Consider the following 24,994-nt stretch of genomic DNA (forward strand, 5'->3'; position numbering starts at 1 on the left):
CATTACGTATATATATATTCACTGAAAGAAGATGATATGAGAAGTAACAGCTATGTAAAATGTTTGTAAAAATTTCTCCAGACTATAATGACAACTAATTGTATGTTTAGCAATTCACGAAACAGGCCATCTGGACAGCGTTTAATTCAAACTTTCCCAGAACATTCTGGTAATGTTACATAAAGTCAACTAAAGATATGTTTAATTCAAACATTCCCAGAACATTCTGGTAATGTTCATAAGGTCAAATAAAGATATGTTTCATCCAAACGTTCCCAGAACATTCTGGTAATGTTACTTTAAGTCATACTGTAGTCACTGAAAGAAATTTGGAGTAAGAAAAGACGGTGAGACTAGAATTTATATATTTGTCCAATTTTCCTCAACTATAAACATGACTTGTCAATATATACGTAAAAGGAAGTAATGTTAGGAAAACATTCTAGAAACAATTTGAAATACTATAAATATAACCAGTGGTGGGCACAGCTAACCAAAAAATTACCTTCAAACTTTCAGTATTGTCTCTGGTACACTTGCAACTACTAACAAGCTGATTTTGAGTTTTAACCCCACGATCACTTCTGTTAATATTGAAGGTGACCACAGACCCAAACAATGAGTCAACACTTGTGGCCTGTTTGGTGCCTTGATTGGGGCACTCCTTCTGCTGAATCACCTCTGGATTATTTGCACATTATTCACTTTGTGTGTTTTGGGAATCCGCTAGCTTAGCGTAGCTACTAGCTCTTAGCCGATTAGCATGGCGGCTTCTCCTGTCTCTCCCGCACTTTTCTGCTCTGCGTGTGAAATGTTTAGTTATTCCTCGGCCTCCTTTAGCAGTAACAGTACTTGTAATAAGTGCAGCTTATTCGTAGCTTTGGAGGCCAGGCTGGGCGAAGTGGAGGCTCGGCTCCGCACCGTGGAAAATTCTACAGCTAGCCAGGCCCCTGTAGTCGGTGCGGACCAAGGTAGCTTAGCCGCCGTTAGTTCCCCCCTGGCAGATCCCGTGCAGTCGGGAAAGCAGGCCGACTGGGTGACTGTGAGGAGGAAGCGTAGCCCTAAACAGAAGCCCCGTGTACACCGTCAACCCGTTCACATCTCTAACCGTTTTTCCCCACTCGACGACACACCCGCCGAGGATCAAACTCTGGTTATTGGCGACTCTGTTTTGAGAAATGTGAAGTTAGCGACACCAGCAACCATAGTCAATTGTCTTCCGGGGGCCAGAGCAGGCGACATCGAAGGACATTTGAAATTGCTGGCTAAGGCTAAGCGTAAATTTGGTAAGATTGTAATTCACGTCGGCAGTAATGACACTCGGTTACGCCAATCGGAGGTCACTAAAATTAACATTAAATCGGTGTGTAACTTTGCAAAAACAATGTCGGACTCTGTAGTTTTCTCTGGGCCCCTCCCCAATCAGACCGGGAGTGACATGTTTAGCCGCATGTTCTCCTTGAATTGCTGGCTGTCTGAGTGGTGTCCAAAAAATGAGGTGGGCTTCATTGATAATTGGCAAAGCTTCTGGGGAAAACCTGGTCTTGTTAGGAGAGACGGCATCCATCCCACTTTAGAGGGAGCAGCTCTCATTTCTAGAAATCTGGCCAATTTTTTTGGATCCTCCAAACTGTGACTGTCTAGCGTTGGGACCAGGAGGCAGAGCTGTGGTCTTATACACCTCTCTGCAGCTTCTCTCCCCCTGCCATCCCCTTATTACCCCATCCCCGTAGAGACGGTGCCTGCTCCCAGACCACCAATAACTAGCAAAAATCTATTTAAGCATAAAAATTCAAAAAGAAAAAATAATATAGCACCTTCAATTGCACCACAGACTAAAACAGTTAAATGTGGTCTATTAAACATTAGGTCTCTTTCTTCTAAGTCCCTGTTGGTAAATGATATAATAATTGATCAACGTATTGATTTATTCTGCCTAACAGAAACTTGGTTACAGCAGGATGAATATGTTAGTTTAAATGAGTCAACACCCCCGAGTCACACTAACTGTCAGAATGCTCGTAGCACGGGCCGGGGCGGAGGATTAGCAGCAATCTTCCATTCCAGCTTATTAATTAATCAAAAACCTAGACAGAGCTTTAATTCATTTGAAAGCTTGTCTCTTAGTCTTGTCTATCCAAATTGGAAGTCCCAAAAACCAGTTTTATTTGTTATTATCTATCGTCCACCTGGTCGTTACTGTGAGTTTCTCTGTGAATTTTCAGACCTTTTGTCTGACTTAGTGCTTAGCTCAGATAAGATAATTATAGTGGGCGATTTTAACATCCACACAGATGCTGAGAATGACAGCCTCAACACTGCATTTAATCTATTATTAGACTCTATCGGCTTTGCTCAAAAAGTAAATGAGTCCACCCACCACTTTAATCATATGTTAGATCTTGTTCTGACTTATGGTATGGAAATAGAAGACTTAACAGTATTCCCTGAAAACTCCCTTCTGTCTGATCATTTTTTAATAACATTTACATTTACCCTGATGGACTACCCTGCAGTGGGGAATAAGTTTCATTACACTAGAAGTCTTTCAGAAAGCGCTGTAACTAGGTTTAAGGATATGATTCCTTCTTTATGTTCTCTAATGTCATATACCAATACAGAGCAGAGTAGCTACCTAAACTCTGTAAGGGAGCTAGAGTATCTCGTCAATAGTTTTACATCCTCATTGAAGACAACTTTGGATGCTGTAGCTCCTCTGAAAAAGAGAGCTTTAAATCAGAAGTGTCTGACTCCGTGGTATAACTCACAAACTCGTAGCTTAAAGCAGATAACCCGTAAGTTGGAGAGGAAATGGCGTCTCACTAATTTAGAAGATCTTCACTTAGCCTGGAAAAAGAGTTTGTTGCTCTATAAGAAAGCCCTCCGTGAAGCTAGGACATCTTTCTACTCATCACTAATTGAAGAAAATAAGAACAACCCCAGGTTTCTTTTCAGCACTGTAGCCAGGCTGACAAAGAGTCAGAGCTCTATTGAGCTGAGTATTCCATTAACTTTAACTAGTGATGACTTCATGACTTTCTTTGCTAACAAAATTTTGACTATTAGAGAAAAAATTACTCATAACCATCCCAAAGATGTATCGTTATCTTTGGCTGCTTTCAGTGATGCCGGTATTTGGTTAGACTCTTTCTCTCCGATTGTTCTGTCTGAGTTATTTTCATTAGTTACTTCATCCAAACCATCAACATGCTTATTAGACCCCATTCCTGCCAGGCTGCTCAAGGAAGTCCTACCATTATTTAATGCTTCAATCTTAAATATGATCAATCTATCTTTGTTAGTTGGTTATGTACCACAGGCCTTTAAGGTGGCAGTAATTAAACCATTACTTAAAAAGCCATCACTTGACCCAGCTATCTTAGCTAATTATAGGCCAATCTCCAACCTTCCTTTTCTCTCAAAGATTCTTGAGAGGGTAGTTGTAAAACAGCTAACTGATCACCTGCAGAGGAATGGTCTATTTGAAGAGTTTCAGTCAGGTTTTAGAATTCATCATAGTACAGAAACAGCATTAGTGAAGGTTACAAATGATCTTCTTATGGCTTCGGACAGTGGACTTATCTCTGTGCTTGTTCTGTTGGACCTCAGTGCTGCTTTTGATACTGTTGACCATAAAATTTTATTACAGAGATTAGAGCATGTCATAGGTATTAAAGGCACTGCGCTGCGGTGGTTTGAATCATATTTGTCTAATAGATTACAGTTTGTTCATGTAAATGGGGAATCTTCTTCACAGACTAAAGTTAATTATGGAGTTCCACAAGGTTCTGTCCTAGGACCAATTTTATTCACTTTATACATGCTTCCCTTGGGCAGTATTATTAGACGGTATTGCTTAAATTTTCATTGTTACGCAGATGATACCCAGCTTTATCTATCCATGAAGCCAGAGGATACACACCAATTAGCTAAACTGCAGGATTGTCTTACAGACATAAAGACATGGATGACCTCTAATTTCCTGCTTTTAAACTCAGATAAAACTGAAGTTATTGTACTTGGCCCCACAAATCTTGGAAGCATGGTGTCTAACCAGATCGTTACTCTGGATGGCATTTCCCTGATCTCTGGTAATACTGTGAGAAATCTTGGAGTTATTTTTGATCAGGATATGTCATTCAAAGCGCATATTAAACAAATATGTAGGACTGCCTTTTTTCATTTATGCAATATCTCTAAAATCAGAAAGGTCTTGTCTCAGAGTGATGCTGAAAAACTAATTCATGCATTTATTTCCTCTAGGCTGGACTATTGTAATTCATTATTATCAGGTTGTCCTAAAAGTTCCCTAAAAAGCCTTCAGTTGGTTCAGAATGCTGCAGCTAGAGTACTGACGGGGACTAGCAGGAGAGAGCATATCTCACCCATGTTGGCCTCTCTTCATTGGCTTCCTGTTAATTCTAGAATAGAATTTAAAATTCTTCTTCTTACTTATAAGGTTTTGAATAATCAGGTCCCATCTTATCTTAGGGACCTCGTAGTACCATATTACCCCATTAGAGCGCTTCGCTCTCAGACTGCGGGCTTACTTGTAGTTCCTAGGGTTTGTAAGAGTAGAATGGGAGGCAGAGCCTTCAGCTTTCAGGCTCCTCTCCTGTGGAACCAGCTCCCAATTCAGATCAGGGAGACAGATACCCTCTCTACTTTTAAGATTAGGCTTAAAACTTTCCTTTTCGCTAAGGCTTATAGTTAGGGCTGGATCGGGTGACCCTGGACCATCCCTTGGTTATGTTGCTTTAGACGTAGACTGTGGGGGGGTTCCCATGATGCACTGTTTCTTTCTTTTTTTGCTCCGTATGCATCACTCTGCATTTAATCATTAGTGATCGATCTCTGCCCCCCTTCTCGGCATGTCTTTTTCCTGGTTCTTTCCCTCAGCCCCAACCAGTCTCAGCAGAAGACTGCCCCTCCCTGAGCCTGGTTCTGCTGGAGGTTTCTTCCTGTTAAAAGGGAGTTTTTCCTTCCCACTGTGGCCAAGTGCTTGCTCATAGGGGGTCGTTTTGACCGTTGGGGTTTTTCATGGTTATTGTATGGCCTTGCCTTGCAATATGGAGCGCCTTGGGGCAACTGTTTGTTGTGATTTGGCGCTATATAAGAAAAAAGTTGAATGATTGATTGATTGACTTGTGTTGTCTGTGCATCCTATCCTCTACTGGAAACACCTGTTTACTACAAAGCTTCTAGCAACAAAGTGCAACTCTCTACCCAATAAGGCAGAGGTCTTGGAAAATAAAGCAGTGCTGACTTATGGTTTGGTTTATAAATAAAATTAATACCCATAGAATAACTCCATTATTGTCAATTCTGTCATTTGTACAAAGTTAAAATATAACACATATCTTTTAATTTTAAATAATGCACTAATTCTGAAGTTTTGTAGCAAACACAGACAGATGCCAAAGGGATTATGGGAAATTGAGCCTCCACTAACACTGATTGGTTGACATTCATTCTATGTAAGAAACAACACTTTAATGTGACATGACGTGTGTGTTGGTTTTTAAATGTGCTTTTGTAAAATATGCCATTTTAATTATATGTAGCAAAAAAAAAAAAAAAAGCCATAACTAAGTCAAGTTTTGATTTGACAACTGTCTGATTTAACTGGGGTCAAAATGCATAGAACACTGCTATCTACTGGCGCCCAGATGCTCAGACCCTTACCCATATTCTTTTGCGTACAGGTTTTTTTTTTTTTTTTTTTTAGTGCCAGAGAGTTCTGCAGTTTAAACAACAGAATCCATGACGACAGTTGTAAATGAACATTATACAACCAAAATGTATGTTTTTCTTTAGCTGTAGCAAGAGGCTGCAACAACTATCAGGCGCACAAAGAATTATAATTTATGGGATATCTCAATACTTAGAGCAAATACTGCCATGAACTCTACTGGCCAGTAGATAGCAGTAGAGACCGTAGAGCAAACAGAAAAATATTGGATAAGCAACCTGAGCTTCTTCTGACATTTAAAACAAACACAATAACAAGTAACAATGTCTATAAACCCAGACAATATATTCATGAGAGTTTTAGGCACAATATACAAAGACTTTAATGCTGTTGTCTGTGTGGAGCCTGATCAGTGTCTTAAATGCATTTCTCTGGTCGTGACTGTACCGGGATTACCCATAATGCTCAACCTGTACACAGCATGCCCACACTAAAACCTTCAAAATTAGTACAGTACTTTAAAACTAAAACATGTAGCTGATATTTTTGCATTATAAAACTTCACAAGTGATGTTAATTTAAGTAACATGTCCAAAATTAGCTTTGTTAAAGTTTTAATCATAAGTTAAAATTGTATGCCTCTGGATGACTTGGGTGATATTGCCAGTGAGTTGGTATGGTGTCAAGAAAAATTATCTTATGACCAGGGGTTTTTTTTTTTTTTAAACTGCATAGGATAGTGTGGTTTGTACTGAAACCAGCTCTCCTCTGTTTACAGAAAATAGTGTTTTTTTTTACGACAGAACGTTCAACAGGTAAGTGCTGAAATCTTTGATATCAGACTTAACAAAGGTTTTTAGCTGTTAATGCTTGAGTCACTTCACCTGCAAAAACATATTAGTGATCTAAAAATTATCAGACTGAAATTTATTGGAAGATAATTGGTCCGGTGATACTTTTCAAAGTTATCTGAAGAGCTAATCAGATTATAAAAACATTAGTTTTGATAATTAGCGTTTAGTGGAAATGTGCCCACCATTGAATAAAACCAATTTATAACATTACCAAAACATTATATGTTAGCTGGGAAGCACCAGACCTCAGGCACAAATCCAGGTACTCTGACTCCTCATTCATCTTCAGAAATGCTGAAAACAGGATTTCCATTGATCCCACAAAGATCACAGCAAACAGTCTGTAAAGTTGAGTTCAAGGAACCTTTCCTCACTGACAAAGGATCCCAGATCACTGTGTTCTACAACTGTACCCAAAACCCAATTAATCCCAGCATTGACGTTGTTGGGAGCAAAAGGGAGGATAGTACTTTTGGTTTTGCTTGTAGAGGTATTGAACCTCTGTCTCCTTTCCATGTCTTCTCTGTAGTTACTCCTCAAGATTTACTGGAAATCCTTGATGACAAACATCAAATGGTCAAACCTTTCTTCTCCAATCAGCTTCTCCCTTGTTTTCACTCGGGGTTGCCACAACAAATTTAAGGTGGATGTGCATTTTGGTTTGGAACAATTTTTTGCTGGCTGCCCTTCCCAACACAACTCCACATTACATAGAGAATGGATTGGGGTGAATGGAACCGGGAACTTGCTTGGCCACCCTTTTTCACTGACTGATGGTGGCCAAGCAGGGCCTGCTTGGCCACCAAGCAGGACAAGCAAGGGACATTTAGGAAGAACTGATGACAAACTTCAGAAAGAGTTACCCTGGTAAACAAGGCTAAGTGTGATGATGATGGTTATGATGATTTGGGAATTTGGGAGTTGTGTCATCAGTCAGTGACAAATGAGCAGCACCACGTCTCATCCAGTTAGTTGGTTGAACTCAGCAGGTTCACATCTCCACTGTCAGATGATGGAGGGCATGAAGGAAGAAGAGCTCTGCTATCCTGAGCTCCTGAACTCCTCTTGCAGAGGTGTCCTCAGGCCTCCCTCTGAGGCTGTTCTCCTCTACTTCCTGCTCTCCTCCATCAGTGTGCTCACTGTGTCACTCAACCTGCTGGTCATCATTTCCCTCTCACATTTCAAACAGCTCCACACCCCCACCAACCTGCTCCTGCTCTCCCTGGCCATCGCGGACTTCTCCGTCGGGCTGTTCATGATGCCGATTGAAACGATCCGTTTCATAGAGACATGGTGGTTGCTCGGTGACAGAATGTGTGCACTCACTTCCATTATGTGCTTCACTCTAATCTCATCTTCAGTAGGAAACATGGTGCTCATATCAATTGATCGCTATGTTGCTATTTACTTCCCTTTGCAGTACCCCACCAAAATCACACGCGGAAGAGTCGGACTGTCCGTATTTGTGTGCTGGGTGTGTTCCCTCTTCTACAACAGCCTTATCTTAAAGGATCACCTCAGACAGCCTGACAAACATAACTCGTGCTATGGGGAGTGTCTGGTGGTTATCGATTACGTGTCAGGTGCTGTTGACCTTTTGTTCACGTTCATCGGTCCCTGTACAGTTATCATTGTTCGCTATGTTTGAGTTTTTGTCGTGGCTGTCTCTCAGGCACGTGCCATGCACTCTCATGTTGCAGGCATCAAAATTGGCCGAGTACCTGTAAGTGTAAAGAAATCTGAGAGGAAAGCAGCCAGGACTCTGGGTATTGTCATAGTTGTGTTTTTCATGTGTTTCTGCCCATATTACTATCCCTTTCTTGCAGGCCAGGACACCTCAAACAGCACTTTTTTGTCCATTGTATCCTGGATCTTGTATTTTAATTCTTGCTTGAACCCACTGATATATGCTTTTTTCTACCCGTGGTTTAGAAAAGCTATTAAGTTCATTGTCACCCTTAAGATACTAAAGTGTGACTCATATCAGGCCAATATACTTTAAGATCACATGCAGTTAGACATTAACACAGCTGGTATCACTGCATATAAATAACAGAAAAAAACATGTTCATCTTTCAGTTTGTTAAATCTTATGTTTGTGTGTTTTACTGAATGTCTTTTTCATGCTGGACCTTCATCCTGAATTTTTGAGCTGTGCGATTTCTAACATAACGGTTTTGGGTGTGAATTGATTAAAAGACACCTTTTATTTCAGATTTAACATCATGTACACTCAACAAAAATATAAACGCAACACTTTTGGTTTTGCTCCCATTTTGTATGAGATGAACTCAAAGATCTAAAACTTTTTCCACATACACAATATCACCATTTCCCTCAAATATTGTTCACAAACCAGTCTAAATCTGTGATAGTGAGCACTTCTCCTTTGCTGAGATAATCCATCCCACCTCACAGGTGTGCCATACCAAGATGCTGATTAGACACCATGATTAGTGCACATGTGTGCCTTAGACTGCCCACAATAAAAGGCCACTCTGAAAGGTGCAGTTTTGTTTTATTGGGGGGGGATACCAGTCAGTATCTGGTGTGACCACCATTTGCCTCATGCAGTGCAACACATCTCTTTCGCATAGAGTTGATCAGGTTGTCAATTGTGGCCTGTGGAATGTTGGTCCAGTCCTCTTCAATGGCTGTGCGAAGTTGCTGGATATTGGCAGGAACTGGTACACGCTGTCGTATACGCCGGTCCAGAGCATCCCAAACATGCTCAATGGGTGACATGTCCGGTGAGTATGCCGGCCATGCAAGAACTGGGACATTTTCAGCTTCCAAGAATTGTGTACAGATCCTTGCAACATGGGGCCGTGCATTATCCTGCTGCAACATGAGGTGATGTTCTTGGATGTATGGCACAACAATGTGCCTCAGGATCTTGTCACGGTATCTCTATGCATTCAAAATGCCATCAATAAAATGCACCTGTGTTCTTCGTCCATAACAAACGCCTGCCCATACCATAACCCCACCGCCACCATGGGCCACTCGATCCACAACATTGACATCAGAAAACCGCTCACCCACCGACACCACACATGCTGTCTGCCATCTGCCTTGGACAGCGTGAAGAGAACACCTCTCCAACGTGCCAAACGCCAGCGAATGTGAGCATTTGCCCACTCAAGTCAGTTACGACGACGAACTGGAGTCAGGTCGAGACCCCGATGAGGACGACGAGCATGCAGATGAGCTTCCCTGAGACGGTTTCTGACAGGTTGTGCAGAAATTCTTTGGTTATGCAAACTGATTGTTTCAGCAGCTGTCCGAGTGGCTGGTCTCAGACGATCTTGGAGGTGAACATGCTGGATGTGGAGGTCCTGGGCTGGTGTGGTTACACGTGGTCTGTGGTTGTGAGGCTGGTTGGATGTACTGCCAAATTCTCTGAAACGCCTTTGGAGACGGCTTATGGTAGAGAAATGAACATTCAATACACGAGCAACAGCTCTGGTTGACATTCCTGCTGTCAGCATGCCAATTGCACGCTTCCTCAAATCTTGCGACATCTGTGGCATTGTGCTGTGTGATAAAACTGCACCTTTCAGAGTGGCCTTTTATTGTGGGCAGTCTAAGGCACACCTGTGCACTAATCATGGTGTCTAATCAGCATCTTGATATGGCACACCTGTGAGGTGGGATGGATTATCTCAGCAAAGGAGAAGTGCTCACTATCACAGATTTAGACTGGTTTGTGAACAATATTTGAGGGAAATGGTGATATTGTGTATGTGGAAAAAGTTTTAGATCTTTGAGTTCATCTCATACAAAATGGGAGCAAAACCAAAAGTGTTGCGTTCATATTTTTGGAATGAAAACCTGCACCATCTCTGCCATATCCAGTATGAAATTGGTTTAAAAGCTTGACTCTGTCTCAGTGTGATCAGTTTATCATCTCTGAATGCCAGTAATTCTGACACGTGGTGGGTAGTATTGTTTTGAGATGAGCCAACATTTTTACTAGTATGATTGATCGGGTAAGAATGACAGCAATTTAGCAGTTGTTAAAACTGAAACTTTTTTAATTGCTTAACATCAGAATATATAACAAGTGCAGGTGCTCCTGGGAAATCCCAAACTTTCATGTCTAACATTAACAGTTCTGTCATTATTTTATTTATTTTGAATATGGTCACTGATATGGAACTGGAGGGCTCTGATCAAGCTGACAAAATGATATCCCACCACACGGTGCCATGACAACTGTTTGTATGTATGCAGTTCTGCACTAGCAAATATTATGTGATACACATGTATATATATATATATATATATATATATATATATATATATATATATATATATATATATATATATATATATATATCAGTGGCAGCTGCTGTTCTTTTAAAAGAAAGCTCATTGTTGGCTTACATCATAAAATTTGTCAGTTTAATTATATGTAAATTCATATGTGTAAAATGATCATAACGGCCCCTAGTTGCACAAGCATTTCACAAGTTATATCTCTATTATATACAACATTTTATGATGGCACAATGACATTATAACACAAGTATGTTATTAATGATTTTAAATGAAAATATCACCAAAAATTTCAAGAATCACATGAAACCTTTATTATTAAACATACATAACAGAGCCTGACTGTTTCATGACATCTTGTCCTTTATTGTTCCATGCAAATGTTATGTTAAATATTGGCAAGCAGATGTCACTCTATCTAATTGTATCAAAAGCTTTGAAACACTTAAACATTGCTTCATATTGATTAAGGGGTTCAAAAGTCTTCAGTTTCTCTGTCACTTATTTTCCTCAATAAAATACATCAGCAATCACTAATTATTTCGACAAGATAGACTTTCAGTCATGAATACCTGGATGTGTTGCGAACGGAGACGTTAATTAACGTGCGATGTACTTTAAAAACTTCCTTACTGAAGAACAAAGCAGAGAGTAACTCACCTGGATCTCACACAACGTCTAATCTGGTGTCTGATGCCTGTTTCTCTGTGAATGTTCCTGGCATCCAAATCACCAGTTTTGTCCATTTCTATTGTCTTTCCACATACTTTGACTCATTTTGTTTGGCTGCGGTCCAAATATATATACGAGGGCTGTCAATAAAGTAAGGGTCCTTTTTATTTTTTTCAAAAACTATATGGATTTCATTCATATGTTTTTATGTCAGACATGCTTGAACCCTCGTGCGCATGCGTGAGTTTTTCCACGCCTGTCGGTGACGTCATTCGCCTGTGAGCACTCCTTGTGGGAGGAGTCGTCCAGCCCCTCGTCGGAATTCCTTTGTCTGAGAAGTTGCTGAGAGACTGGCGCGTTCTTTGATCAAAATTTTTTCTAAACCTGTGAGACACATCGAAGTGGACACGGTTCGAAAAATTAAGCTGGTTTTCAGTGAAAATTTTAACGGCTGATGAGAGATTTTGAGGTGATTCTGTCGCTTTAAGGACTTCCCACGGTGCGAGACGTCGCTCAGCGCGCTCAGCCGCCGTCGTCAGCCTGTTCAGGCTGAAAACCTCCACATTTCAGGCTCTATTGATCCAGGACGTCGTGAGAGAACAGAGAAGTTTCAGAAGAAGTCGGTTTCAGCATTTTATCCGGATATTCCACTGTTAAAGGAGATTTTTTTAATGAAAGACGTGCGGACGGATCCGCGCTTCGGGACGCAGCCGACACGGTGCGGCGGCACAGGAAAAACACCTCCGTGTTGATAACCATTTGTAAAATCCAGGCGGCTTTTGATGGCTTTCAGTGGAGTGAGTATATGAGAAATTGTTTAACAGGCAGGACATGTTCCAACTTGTCCTTAAGGCTTTCAACAGAGGTGTTTTTCCTGTGGCGGAGCGTCGCGGCGGCTGCGTCCCGACACGCGGACCCGTCCGCACGTCTTTCATTAAAAAAATCTCCTTTAACAGTGGAATATCCGGATAAAATGCTGAAACCGACTTCTTCTGAAACTTCTCTGTTCTCTCACGACGTCCTGGATCAATAGAACCTGAAATGTGGAGGTTTTCAGCTTGAACAGGCTGACGACGGCGGCTGAGAGCGCTGAGCGACGTCTCGCACCGTGGGAAGTCCTTAAAGCGACAGAATCACCTCAAAATCTCTCACCAGCCGTTAAAATTTTCAATGAAAACCAGCTTAATTTTTCGAACCGTGTCCACTTCGATGTGTCTCACAGGTTTAGAAAAAATTTTGATCAAACAACGCGCCAGTCTCTCAGCAACTTCTCAGACAAAGGAATTCCGACGAGGGGCTGGACGACTCCTCCCACAAGGAGTGCTCACAGGCGAATGACGTCACCGACAGGCGTGGAAAAACTCACGCATGCGCACGAGGGTTCAAGCATGTCTGACGTAAAAACATATGAATGAAATCCATATAGTTTTTGAAAAAATAAAAAGGACCGTTACTTTATTGACAGCCCTTGTATATATATATATATATATATATACATACATATATTTTTAGTTTGGTAGCACTGTATAAATATTTGATATGTAATGTGCGTGTTGTGTGGGCCGCTGAAGAGGAGGTACTGCTGGCTCACCACCAGAGGGCGCCCTGCCTGAAGTGCGGGCTTCAGGCACAAGAGGGCGTCGGAGCAACCAGGAGTGACAGCTGTCACTCATCATCACCACATCACCATAAAAGCCGGGCAGCAACTCCACCTCGCTGCCGAGATATCAGTCTACCTGGAAGGTAAAATTCTCAGCCGCTGTTGTGCCGATTGCACGTAATCCTTTTCTGAACTATTTGCAGCTGGGAGCTGGGTTTTGTGCACAGTGGAGGAGTGACGACCTTCACTCCTCGCTCCACATACGATAAGTAGTGGTTCAGGCTCTGCCGTTAAATTGTTCCTGAGTTGGAGGTGGAGGTGTTCCCTCCAAGTGGATAAGAACTGATTGCTGACTGTTTTGCTGGGTGTGCACACACCCACCATAAACTGTTTTTGCTTCCTGCCAGCAGTACCGATCTGACAGCTGGAGACGGTGGCCACCTGGGAATTCAGGACGTGGCGGCTCAGGTGTGTTCCAGATCCGTGGGCAGTGGAAATCGTGTGGGACCCGGCTCTTCTCTGGACAGACGTCTTCTATCCTTGAGCCTGCCCAGACGTCACCTCGTATTATTGACTACTGTTCTAAATTGCATTTGTCTGTTTTTTCCGTTGTGCACATTCACAACATTAAATTGTTGTATTTCGGCTGATCCATTGTCCGTTCATTTACGCCCCCTGTTGTGGGCCCGTGTCACTACACTTTTCCCAACAGTGTGCCTTTAAAACAGACTGAATTATAGATCACGCAAAACAACAACAACAGAAAACAACAGAACTAGATTTAGTCACTCACCATTATTCATTCCAAGATACACCACAAATGTTGATAAAAATTCTTTTAAATATACTGGTGCTTTTAGTTGGACAACAGCAGTCAGCTGGAAATTGTAACCACGCCGTGAGATATGTTCCTGATAACATAGTGTGGATTTATACATCTGATCAACCCCTATATTGTGAAGAATAAAAATATTACATTTCTACAAGGTCTGCCTGATTCCTTTGAAGATGAATGTCTTTTTCCTGAAGGTCAGAGTCATCTGATTATTATGGATGACCTCATCTTTCAAGCATGGATCATCCTGAAGTTGTAATAATTTTTACCCAGTACAGACATTATCGGAGTATGAGTGTTATAATGATCACGTAAAATGTATTTCATAAAGGAAAACACATACATATAATTGTAATTACATGGTGCTGTTTAAAAACCCCAGAGACAAGCTTCAGATGAACATTCTGGCTCAGCAAATGTTTCCCACAGAAAACAAGACTTTTGGAGGCTCTTGATGACACTACAGCCGTGCTTTATGGGTATTTATTACTAGATTGTATGCAGGGGTGTCCAGATCAGTTCAGACTGAGGTCTGGTTTACTTCCACACGAGTGGCCGGTGGTTTATTTACAGAAAGACAAACGGATATGAGTTCTCTGTTAAAAAAGAACGCGTCCACTCTTAATACTCAAAGCTGGAACCAAGCGGCATCAACACATCTTGAGAACGTGTGGGTCAGAGCTCCTGCAAACCTTATTTGAGATTGCTTTTAATATTTTAAAGGGGAATATCACTTTGAGCAAGTCCCAGTTCTGCACCTTAAAAAACCAAAGAGAGTTTTACGTCGTCTCGCAGACAGGAAAACCAGCTACAAAAGGCAATGCCGGGCTCTGATTCAGATGGGCGGCTTTCTCCTGCCTCTGCTAGCTGCGGTCCTGTCTGCTATAACGAGCCTCATACTGCCCGGAAGGTAATGGTTTTCAAAGCAGCACAAAAGATGTTTCTACTGACTCCACAACAGCTCCAGCAACTCAGCCAATCCATCTACCAGGCATCAGGCGATAAGAACATCAGACAATCTGCTGAAAACGATCAAGACTCACAAATGCAGGCTGTGCCGGACAAACACATTCGCAGGCTGCATGAAAAAATTAAAAAGTACGAGGCTTTGCTACAATGCTATTTAAGACTGATCAAACAGGGGGAACATGAGTCACGTATTTCAGCCCTAAAAGAGGCACACACCACTAAACAGTCTGAGGAGGAGGAGGAGACCGTCGGCAAGCTTCTGAATAACATTCCATCCAGAGACTGTAAAATGCAGAATATATTATGAGAAAATTTGTCGACGGGGGATACGAGCTGGAGCCCGTTGGGGGAATTTATTTACACACTGAAAACCGTGAGAGGATCTCATGCCATAGATCTTATGAAATATCTCAGGTCTTTGTACAAGAAATCTAACCCTCCTATACTTATATATATATATATATACTATACTCAATACTTTGCACAAGCATAACATCCCAGTCATATGCGTATCAAACCCTGCAAGCCCGTGAGCAGTTTCAGAAACATAAAAAAGGACGGAGCAGGTCACCGTATGAGAATCTCATTTCAAGCAAGTCCACCACCAGGAAGAAACTTAAGAAAAAGAAAGACTTCTAATATTGGGAAGGTTTCTCGGCATAAAAAGTGGACATCCTCAACGGATGTGTCACCGTGCATCAAAAAAAAAAAAAAAAACTAGAGACATTTGTCACAAAATGTCCTGCACGCAGTACTATTTTCCATGTAATGCTGTGTTTCCACATAACGACAAGTCACGAATGCCACAAAGTACACATTCTTGGCCGCTGATCACGAATGTGATTATTCGGGGCAGAGGCGTCAGGTGTCCTCAGGAACTGCTGCAACCTGTTACCACACGTTACAATTAATGGCACATGTTGCCGGAGAATTATCAGGAACCATTACGCACAGTCAAAAATAGTGTTCCGCGTTGTTACGCGCTATGCGCGTAACAGCGCATCGTTAAGTTCTGTCACATTGTGAATGAGGTGAATTGTCTCCACACACACACCCATATTCATCGAACCGAATTCAGATCACTCCAGTTTTTCAGAAGAACTTTGTGACTGCATGCGTAGTTGGGCTCTGTGCCATGGAGTGGCGCAGAGAGTAGGAGGAGGACAGCGCCAGATGTGTGGCTTCATGCGGCTCTCGTCTAGCGCATTTTCCCAAACATCAGGCACATGCAGCAGGTGGAACACCTGCAGGAGCGCGCTGAAGAGCACTGAAATTTGACTTTTAGCCGACTTGGTGTCAGCAATCAAACTGAATGTTGTGCAGCAGGGTTTAATTGTGCACACGCTTCTTCCTCCGCCGGACTGGAGGAGGTGCAGAGGTGTCAGGGCTGCACGTGAGTCTCCTCTCGCTCCTCTGGTTCCAGAGGGTCAGACTCGTTCTCCCGCTCATCGGTTACAACAGCAGGTGGAACACCTGCAGGAGCGTCCTGAGGAGCTTCAGCAGGAACTGTGGACTGACATTTGGAGCCGAGTTTAATTGTGCGCACGTGACAGAAAACTGATTCGCCGTGGCGTGCAGTGAAATGTGACGCCGTGTTACAAGTCGTGTCAAAACATGACAGTTTCGTGTCACTTCGTAATAATGCATGATAGTTTGGGCTCCAAGAACATCACAGGAACCACTATGGATGTTGTCACATTCTATTAAGGATCAGTACTCATCAGGATGGATCAATACACTCAGTTGCGACCTCCACTAAGTGAGACGATGAGGATGGTGTGTGACATTCGTGGAAGATTTTTTTGACAGGAAAAAACATGCTCCACGAATATCAAGAATATCACGCACCAACACGCACTATTAAGAAACCTATTCAGATGCTTAAGTCACATTAAGAATGTCAGGAATGTGTCACGTATGACAGAAAAATGACATTCGTAACGCGTCTTGCTTATGTGTAAACGCACCTTAAAGTGCAGTAATATGTACATGTGTGGGGTAGGTATTTGGTTGAACCCTCGTGTTTCATGTAATCTGGGATACACAGTGGAAAAATTGGAGATTGACATTATATTTATTTAGAGGATGTGGCCAACAGTGACCATAAAAAGTCAATAGCCTTCGAACAAATTCAACTATTGGTAATTTTTAAAAGGCGATCAAGGTCACTGGGCTTCAAACCCATACAAAGTACTCCTCCAAGGCATGTACCCACCAAATATGAAGTTTCTGCGAGCAATAGGTGCCGAGGCACATGGCGGAGAACAAATTTCAGGTGAAGGATTTGACAGTTGTGACAACTGGTGACCTTGAAAAGTAGGTCAAGGTCACCAGCCTTCGAACCCATGCGAAGTACTCCTCCAAGGCATGTACCCACCAAATATGAGGTTTTGGAAATCAATAGGTGCTGAGGTACATTGCGGCAAACAAATTTCAGGCGAAGGATTTGACAGTTCTGACCACTGGTGACCTTGAAAAGTAGGTCAAGGCCACGACCTTCAAATGCATGCAAAGTACTCCTCCAAGGCATGTACCCATCAAATATGACGTTTCTGTGACCAATAGGTGCTGAGCTACGTTGCGGCAAAGGATTTGACAGTTGTGACTATTGGTGATCTTGAAAAGTAGGTCAAGGTCACTGGCCTTCGAACCCAGGCGAAATACTCCTCCAAGGCATGTACCCACCAAAGTCCTAAAGTCCTGTTCTTAAGGAATACAGTTCACTGTTAAGCGATTGTTCATAGTTCAAAAGTTGTATCCAAAGGTCAGAGGCCAAGTGCTGCGTGTTGAAGTGCAGCGCCAATTAAGCTAGCTGGGCTGGGTTCTCAATTGTTTGATATCAGAGTTCATGCAGTTCTTAGGCAGAGGCAGAGTTCTTAAAACAGTTCTTTATAGTACAGTCACAAACAGGAACTAGTGAGAATGGGATCTCACAGAGACGAGGGGAACTTAACTAGCATTTAATCAAGAAGCGCTCCACGCCAGGAGCTGAGGAGTTCCCAAAGTGACGTTGTGGTGCAGGTAGTTAGTACCAGGGTCCAGGTCTGTTTGGAAGACGTACTGGAATCATCTGGAACTGTAGAAAAAGACCGTTTGCTCCAATGCGGGAATTAGAGGTTAGAGATATAGCGCATGGCCTCGAGTCATCCTAATTAAATAAATACATTAATGCTGTCTCAACAAAAACCTGAGTTTTGAACTGCAGACAGAGACATTGTCTTCACTCCCACTTGAGAAATTCCTGTGCCATCTGGAGGTCTGGAAATAAGCCTGAGGTCACTATGAATTACATGACATTATAATTGCTTCACATCAGAATCTGAGCTTCTCAAGGCCAGGAAAACCCAAATTTTATGACTTCACCCAAGGCCAGAATCTCTCCACACTGCCAGAGAACCTTCCCCCATGATAACACATGGCCATAAAACTTTGTCTTGATAACAGATATTATCTTTAGGTCTAAATGAAGAAAGACATTCTTTTAAAATAAAAGAATTGCATCAGTATTATTTTATTCATATATAAAGACTTCTAAAGATTGTATTGATTAATCAAACGAAATGCTTTGCATAGAATCATTCCATTTTATTGACATGTGCTCCTGGTAACTGATGTGTGTTTAAGTGTGATCTTTCTGCATTATCAATATGTTGATGGTGAAGTATTCTGTTTATCCAAAGGATGTGTCTAAGTGATGATCAATAAAGTGTATCCATTCGAGTGTCTTAGAACAATAGTATAACAACAATAGTTAATGCGTTTAAATAGTTGAATCATTTGAGTCTGCCTTGTGAAAGCATGAAGTATTCTGTGAGATTACACACCCTAAATGGGCGGAGTTTGGTGACATCAGTCCCCCTTAAAAGTTAGAACAGAGTGCTGCTCTGGCCTCTCTTCTGCCTCTCTTTTGTCTCTCTCGCTCTCTCTCTCTCTCACTCTTCCTTTCTTATACGCTTAATTATTTTTGGGTCCACAAGGCCCCATGCTAAGCTAACCTAGCTGAAACTACCACATGGCATTCATTCTTTGTTTTATTCTTGTCTCAGTTTTTGAGAATTTTAACCTGACGCTTTATGGTGCATCAAGTCTTTTGAAGTTTTAAGAAAACTTCAGAGCTGAACTTTTCAAAATAATAGCTAATTTACAGAAAAGTGACTTTTCCTTTTTTGTAATTTTCCAACGCTCTTAAAGTTTTACTTTTTTCTAAATTCACAAAGACTTTTAATCTGGCTCCAACAAACTTTTTAAAAGCTACCAGAAACCATTTTCGACAAACGCCTTCCACCTCTGGGGTCCAGCAGCTGACGACAGAGCTGATTTCAAACCTGACTGCAAGCAGCCACCCTGTCGGTTAAACCAGCCGACACAAGCCGTTGGGATCACCCGGGGAGACCACTGAGTTAACCCCTGACCCAAGTGAGCACGCTGCAGAGCCTACATCATCGACGGATGGACGGATTGTCTGAACTACCTTTTCAACGGACCAGCTAAGTGACCCAGTAAAGGTTCCAGAAAAAGGGTTTGTTGTTAAAGGATACAAAGTGGCTCCTCCTCATTATTATTCTTCTTTTTAAACATATTCATATGTTTGTTTAATAATTTTCTTAAAATTAATTGGCTTCAAATTTTATCATTAAATTCTAATCAGATTTATTTACATGTTTACATATTTACATATTATATTTAAAGTCTTTAAGTTTCATCTCTCTTTCTTTCACGTCTCATGAGTTAGTAAGAATTGTGTCCATAAATTAACTTATTTAATCACTGTCCACAAAAATGCCAGTAAACTGTTCATTTCTTGTATAATTGTAAATAAATTATAAATATTTCTGCTGTGGTTCATTTTGTGTTCAGAAGGAAACATTTGGTCAACCGTATTGTAGAATTCAGACTTTCAGACCCAAGACTGATTAAATTGAGACTGATTAATTAATTTGAGACTGATAAATTAATGAATGTTTAAATTAAAGTACCTATGCTTCAAATACGTGGTGCCCCGAGTAAATTAAAAATTAAATAATAATTATTAAACCCTAAAATTGTTAATTATTTTGGTGACCCATTAAATGAGTCCTAGGCCAATCTACTTCAATTTGGGACTTTAACTACTTATTCACTATATTTTATTTTGGTGTTCCACTGTGAGCCAATCTAGAATTGACCAATTTTGTTACATCTTCATGGTCCCCTGTTGGAAGGCTATGTAATATTTGCTACATTATTATGGTGCCTCCATGCGAGGTCTAGCAAATATTTGTTACAGAGACCAGCGTTACCTGAGTCTAAGCTGCAGGAAGCTTCGGCGTCATGAGCACACAGCTGGAGACGCGTTCAAGGTCAGCAGTCAGGCTTGGTCCTAAGGGTCTCTGTCTTGATCCTGGACAAGGCTTGGGAAGCTGGCGAGGCAAAATGAGTAAAGCAAGACACAGACAGCAAAGACATGCATGTCTCTGGATCTCAACTGGCATCCGTACACTGCTATCTGACCATCTGTCCTTCACGACTGTGGCTGGAATTTCTTGGGTTTCGCCCATTTGGCCTGTTTCGCCCACATTCTTGTTATGTGTGAAGGGGCCTTCAGTGCTGTTAGATAAGTGCTGGTAGCTTCCGAAATATTAGTCCTATCAACATTTGGTTTTAGCACTGTTCATCCTTGAACCAAAATACATACCAAACAGCAAATGCCAGCTCTCCCCAGTTTGTGCATGATTAAAATTACACACACGTAGGTGCAGCTTTGTCTTTTCAGTATTCTGCTGTACGCAGGTGTTTCCAATTTAAAAAACAAGAGATGGTGTTGGAAGATATTAAAAGCACTACACATTTCACTCATGGTGCCAACATGACACTTGACTCACTCATGGTAACAGCAACATAACACTTAACTAAACTGACTAAACCAAAAGAACTACAAAACAATAAATCGCTAACAACACTAACAACACTGTTAAATTAACATGAACCACAATAACAACATTTAAACCCCAAAACTACAAACTCCCACAGTGCATTACAGCACAACGTCCAATGTTTATTGGTTAGCTAAAATTGCTCATTTCTAAAAAAAAAAATTGTCTTATCAACTTTCCATTTTCGCAGCATTCATCCTTGACCCAAAATACATCAGCATACCAAACAACAAATATCAGCTGTCCCCAATTTTTTGCGTGATTGAAGCCATGCACATGCATGCACGCACATAGAGGGCACCTAGCTATATACAGTGGTGGGCACAGTTCCGATAATCCAATAACAGATAATTATCAAAGATAATGTTTTCATTAACGGATTATCTTTTTAGATAATTTTAAGAACCATTATCGGTATCTTCCGATACATTTTTTGTCCGATAACCTTTAGACCAGGGGTGGGCAATTAATTTTTACAAGGGGCCACATAGGGAACCTGAATTATGTCCGAGGGCCACACCATCAATAACTCGGCTGTCTCCCATTACAAATTTTACAAAAAATGACCTATTTAATAGCTTTTATAGGTAATTTTTATTATTGTAATAATATGTAAATATACCTAAATAAACCTCTCTAATGATTTGCAACACACAAGGTTGACATTTTTAATATATGTAATAATAATCACAGACCTCATGAGGGCCGGACAGAGACGTGCAAAGGGCCGCATGTGGCCCCCGGGCCGCAGTTTGCCCAGGTCTGCTTTAGACCAATAACATAGTAAACAAAGATGAACAGTGACAAACACTTTTAAAATTTAAAATCAGTTGAGCACCTACCTGTTAAAAGTTTCCTAACAAATACATAGTTCTATTCTCTGCAAACAGAAGACAGCTGCTTCTAGAAGAAGCCACTCTACCCTCTGCAGACAAAAGATAACTAGTCCCACAAAAAAAAAAAAAAGTCATTTCCTTTAACACCATACTGATACACTGGCAAGTCATCCAGAGGCATACATTTTTAACTTATGGTTCAAATTTTAACCAAACTAATTTTGGACAAGTTATTTAAAATTACTGTCATGTCTGACATTTTATAAAGTGAAAATATCAGATATATGTGTTTTAGTTTTAAAGTAATGTGCTAATTTTAAGGTTTTAGTGAGCACATGCTGTGCCCAGCAGTGCATTATGGGTAGGATAGTCTAATCTCAGTATGTTCACGACAGGACAAATGCATTTCAGACACTCTGTTCAGGCTCCACGGACAACAGCATTAAACTTTAGTGCCTAAAACTCTTGTGAATATATTCTCTGGGTTTATAGACGTTGTTATTGTATTTGCGTTTGTTAAATTCCACGCATCTTAAATGTAGCAGACAGATTATCTGGGATTTTGTTTTGGCATGTTTTTCAGGCCTCTACTGCCATCTACTGGCCAGTAGTGTTCATGGCAGTATTCGCCCTAAGTACTAAGCGTCTGGGCACCAGTAGATGGCAGTGTTCTATTTATTTTGACCCCAGTTATATCAGATGGTTGTCAAAACAACTTTTTGGCTTTGCAAATGGCTTTTTTTTTTTTTTTTTTTTTACAAATTAAGTTTAAAAACAAAACAAGACAACAACAACAAAAAAACATTACAAGACAGCTCTGCAGTGTTTGCACAGGCACAGTGCAAGTGGTTGGACGCTTGTACCCCCTCAGCAGCAAGATAACCTGACGACGGCCGACCAGAATAATATCAAACAGGTTTGATTTTCATTCGACCATACGATCGGCGATCAGGAGATGGTCATGAGATGTTAAACGCAGCTTGTTACTCCATGTAAACTACACGATGCAGGACGCGTGATTAACCTGAAACTCAGTCCAAAAAATTATTGCACGAATGAAAAATCATCTGAAAAAGGGCCAAAACTCACACAGTGTAAAGCCAACATGTAAAAACAGACAAAAAAATGCCTGTTTTTACAAATAAAAAAACATTTACCTTTAAAAACCAACACACGACACACGTCACATTAACATGTTGGTTTACATAATGAATGACTGAACCAATCAGTGTTTAGCAGAGGCACTTTTATCTAGAATCCTTTGCGATCTGTCTGTGTTTGTTACAAAACCTCAGAATTAGTGCATTATTCAACATTAAAAGATATATGTTATATTTTAACTTTGTACAAATGACAGAATTGACATTAATGGAGTTATTCTATCGGTATTAATGTTATTTATAAATCAAAACCATAGGTCAGCATGACTTTATTTTCCAAGACCTCCGCCTGACCAGAACATTGTGATTGATAAAGAGCTGGGTTTTATGGCTGCTCTCAGGGTGCCTCTATGCTGAAAGCCATGAGGTAAACAAGAGCTTCCAGCAGGGGCAGCATGTCCAAAGACAAAAGTGTGGCCTCATTGTTTGGGTCTGTTGTCACTTTTAATATTACTAGAAGCTAATGTGGTGTTAAAACTCAAATTCACTTTATTAGTAGTTGCAAATGTACCAGAGACAATACTGGAATTTATCAGTTATCAGCAACTTTCTGGCTTTAAGAAACACTATAAGAAATCAGGAAAAAAATTGTGGCAGTCAGTAACGGTTACTTTTTTAGACCAAGCAGAGGGAAAAAATATGGAATCACTCATTGCAGCACAACGGCTGCAATGAGTGATTCCACATGCGTGGCGGGAACTGCGGTGGTGGCGTGTATGTGCTGCATTTGCATCGCGGACACAAAGGAAGCACAAACGGGCCTGCCGGGATCAGTATCTACAGCTGGGCTGGTGCTGGCCGGCATTTATGTGTTTTGTAATGCATTCGCGTATGATCGCATATCGGATGCACAGCGGCCGTGATGCACTCGCTTCATCCGTGCCCACTCTGTCTGCATGCGCGACATACTATTTGCGACCGTGTTGTGGCCGCCGTGCTGAGCACGCGTTATATCTGTTTTGCACGCTGTCCCGGTCCGCCGCCAAGCCGTGCCAACTCGTTGGTTGCGGATATCAGCGGATGACAGCGGATATGCGGCGCGTTGATTGTGTATGTCCTGCGTATGTCTTCAGTATGTGTTCAGGAAGTGATGCGGATCTCATCCGTATCAGGATTTTTGATCCGCTCAAAAATCCTGGCTGCGGACATGCGTGCCTCTGCAGATGTTCACGGACGTGTTCGGATGTCGACCGACTCATACAGGAATGTTACACGGATATTGCGGTTTTTTGACGGATGTGGGCCATTTTTGTGCCCTAACTGTGGTTGTGGTGCAGCGGTAAGACTCCTGTCTACTGTTTAGCTTTTTTCAGGTTCAAATCCCGTGAGTGGCATGTGTTTTTTTTTTTGTTTTGTTTTTTTGTTTTTTGTTTTTTATAAACCACAAAAACTCCTTTTGAGATTAAGACCATCTTTTCCAAGGGAGTCCTGGCCAAGATAAACAACAGCAAACACAAAGCACAGTTACACATTCACACAAACACAAGCAAAAGGCAAATAAGAAGATGATAAATATTTAAATTACAAGCATACTATAAAAACATGTGCATATTATGGAGGTGGCCTCAAGTGCTCTTAATTTCAAATCAAATTTCAAATTTATTAATTTATATAGGGCCAATTCACGATGAAATCATCTCAAGGCGCTTCACACAATATAACAAAACCAGAAAAAACTGAATAAAAAATTTAAAAACACAATAAAAAGACAACCATAAAAGAATACAAGAATAAAAACACATCACAACACTAATGATAAAACAAGGAAAACAAACGAGTCTTTAGATGTGATTTAAAAGTCTCCACAGTATCCGACTGCCATACGTGTACCGGGAGATCGTCTCACAGAGCTGGGGCACGGTAGGAGAAAGCTCTGTGACCGTCAGACTTTTTATTCACCCTGGGAACACATAAAAGTCCTGCACCCTGAAAATGCAGGGTCCGAGCTGGTACACAGGGCCTTACCAGGTCAGCCAGATATGGAGGTGCATGAACAATCCTATAAACTAATAACAGTACCTTAAAATCCGATCTTGCAGCGACTGGAAGCCAGTGTAGGGACACCAAAATTTGCGTAATGTAGTCGAATTTTCTGCTTTGCGTCAAAAGTCTGGCAGCAGCATTTTGAGCCAGTTGAAGACCCCTAATCCTGGACGGCAGTAAACCAGAGAATAGAGCATTAC

General features: G+C 41.2%; 1 long non-coding RNA gene and 1 pseudogene across 1 annotated transcript; both read left to right on the forward strand.

The window, feature by feature from the left end:
- The first annotated feature begins 261 nt into the window (after positions 1-261).
- Positions 262-24,329, forward strand: LOC117526296. Its single transcript, XR_004565253.1, has 3 exons — positions 262-428; positions 23,109-23,114; positions 24,317-24,329. It is a non-coding gene; the product is annotated as an uncharacterized LOC117526296 (long non-coding RNA).
- On the forward strand, positions 7,559-8,548 carry LOC117526295 (annotated as a pseudogene).
- Positions 24,330-24,994: the final 665 nt, after the last annotated feature.

This window comes from Thalassophryne amazonica, chromosome 15, assembly GCF_902500255.1.
Source record: "Thalassophryne amazonica chromosome 15, fThaAma1.1, whole genome shotgun sequence".
NCBI classification, from domain to species: Eukaryota; Metazoa; Chordata; class Actinopteri; order Batrachoidiformes; family Batrachoididae; genus Thalassophryne; species Thalassophryne amazonica.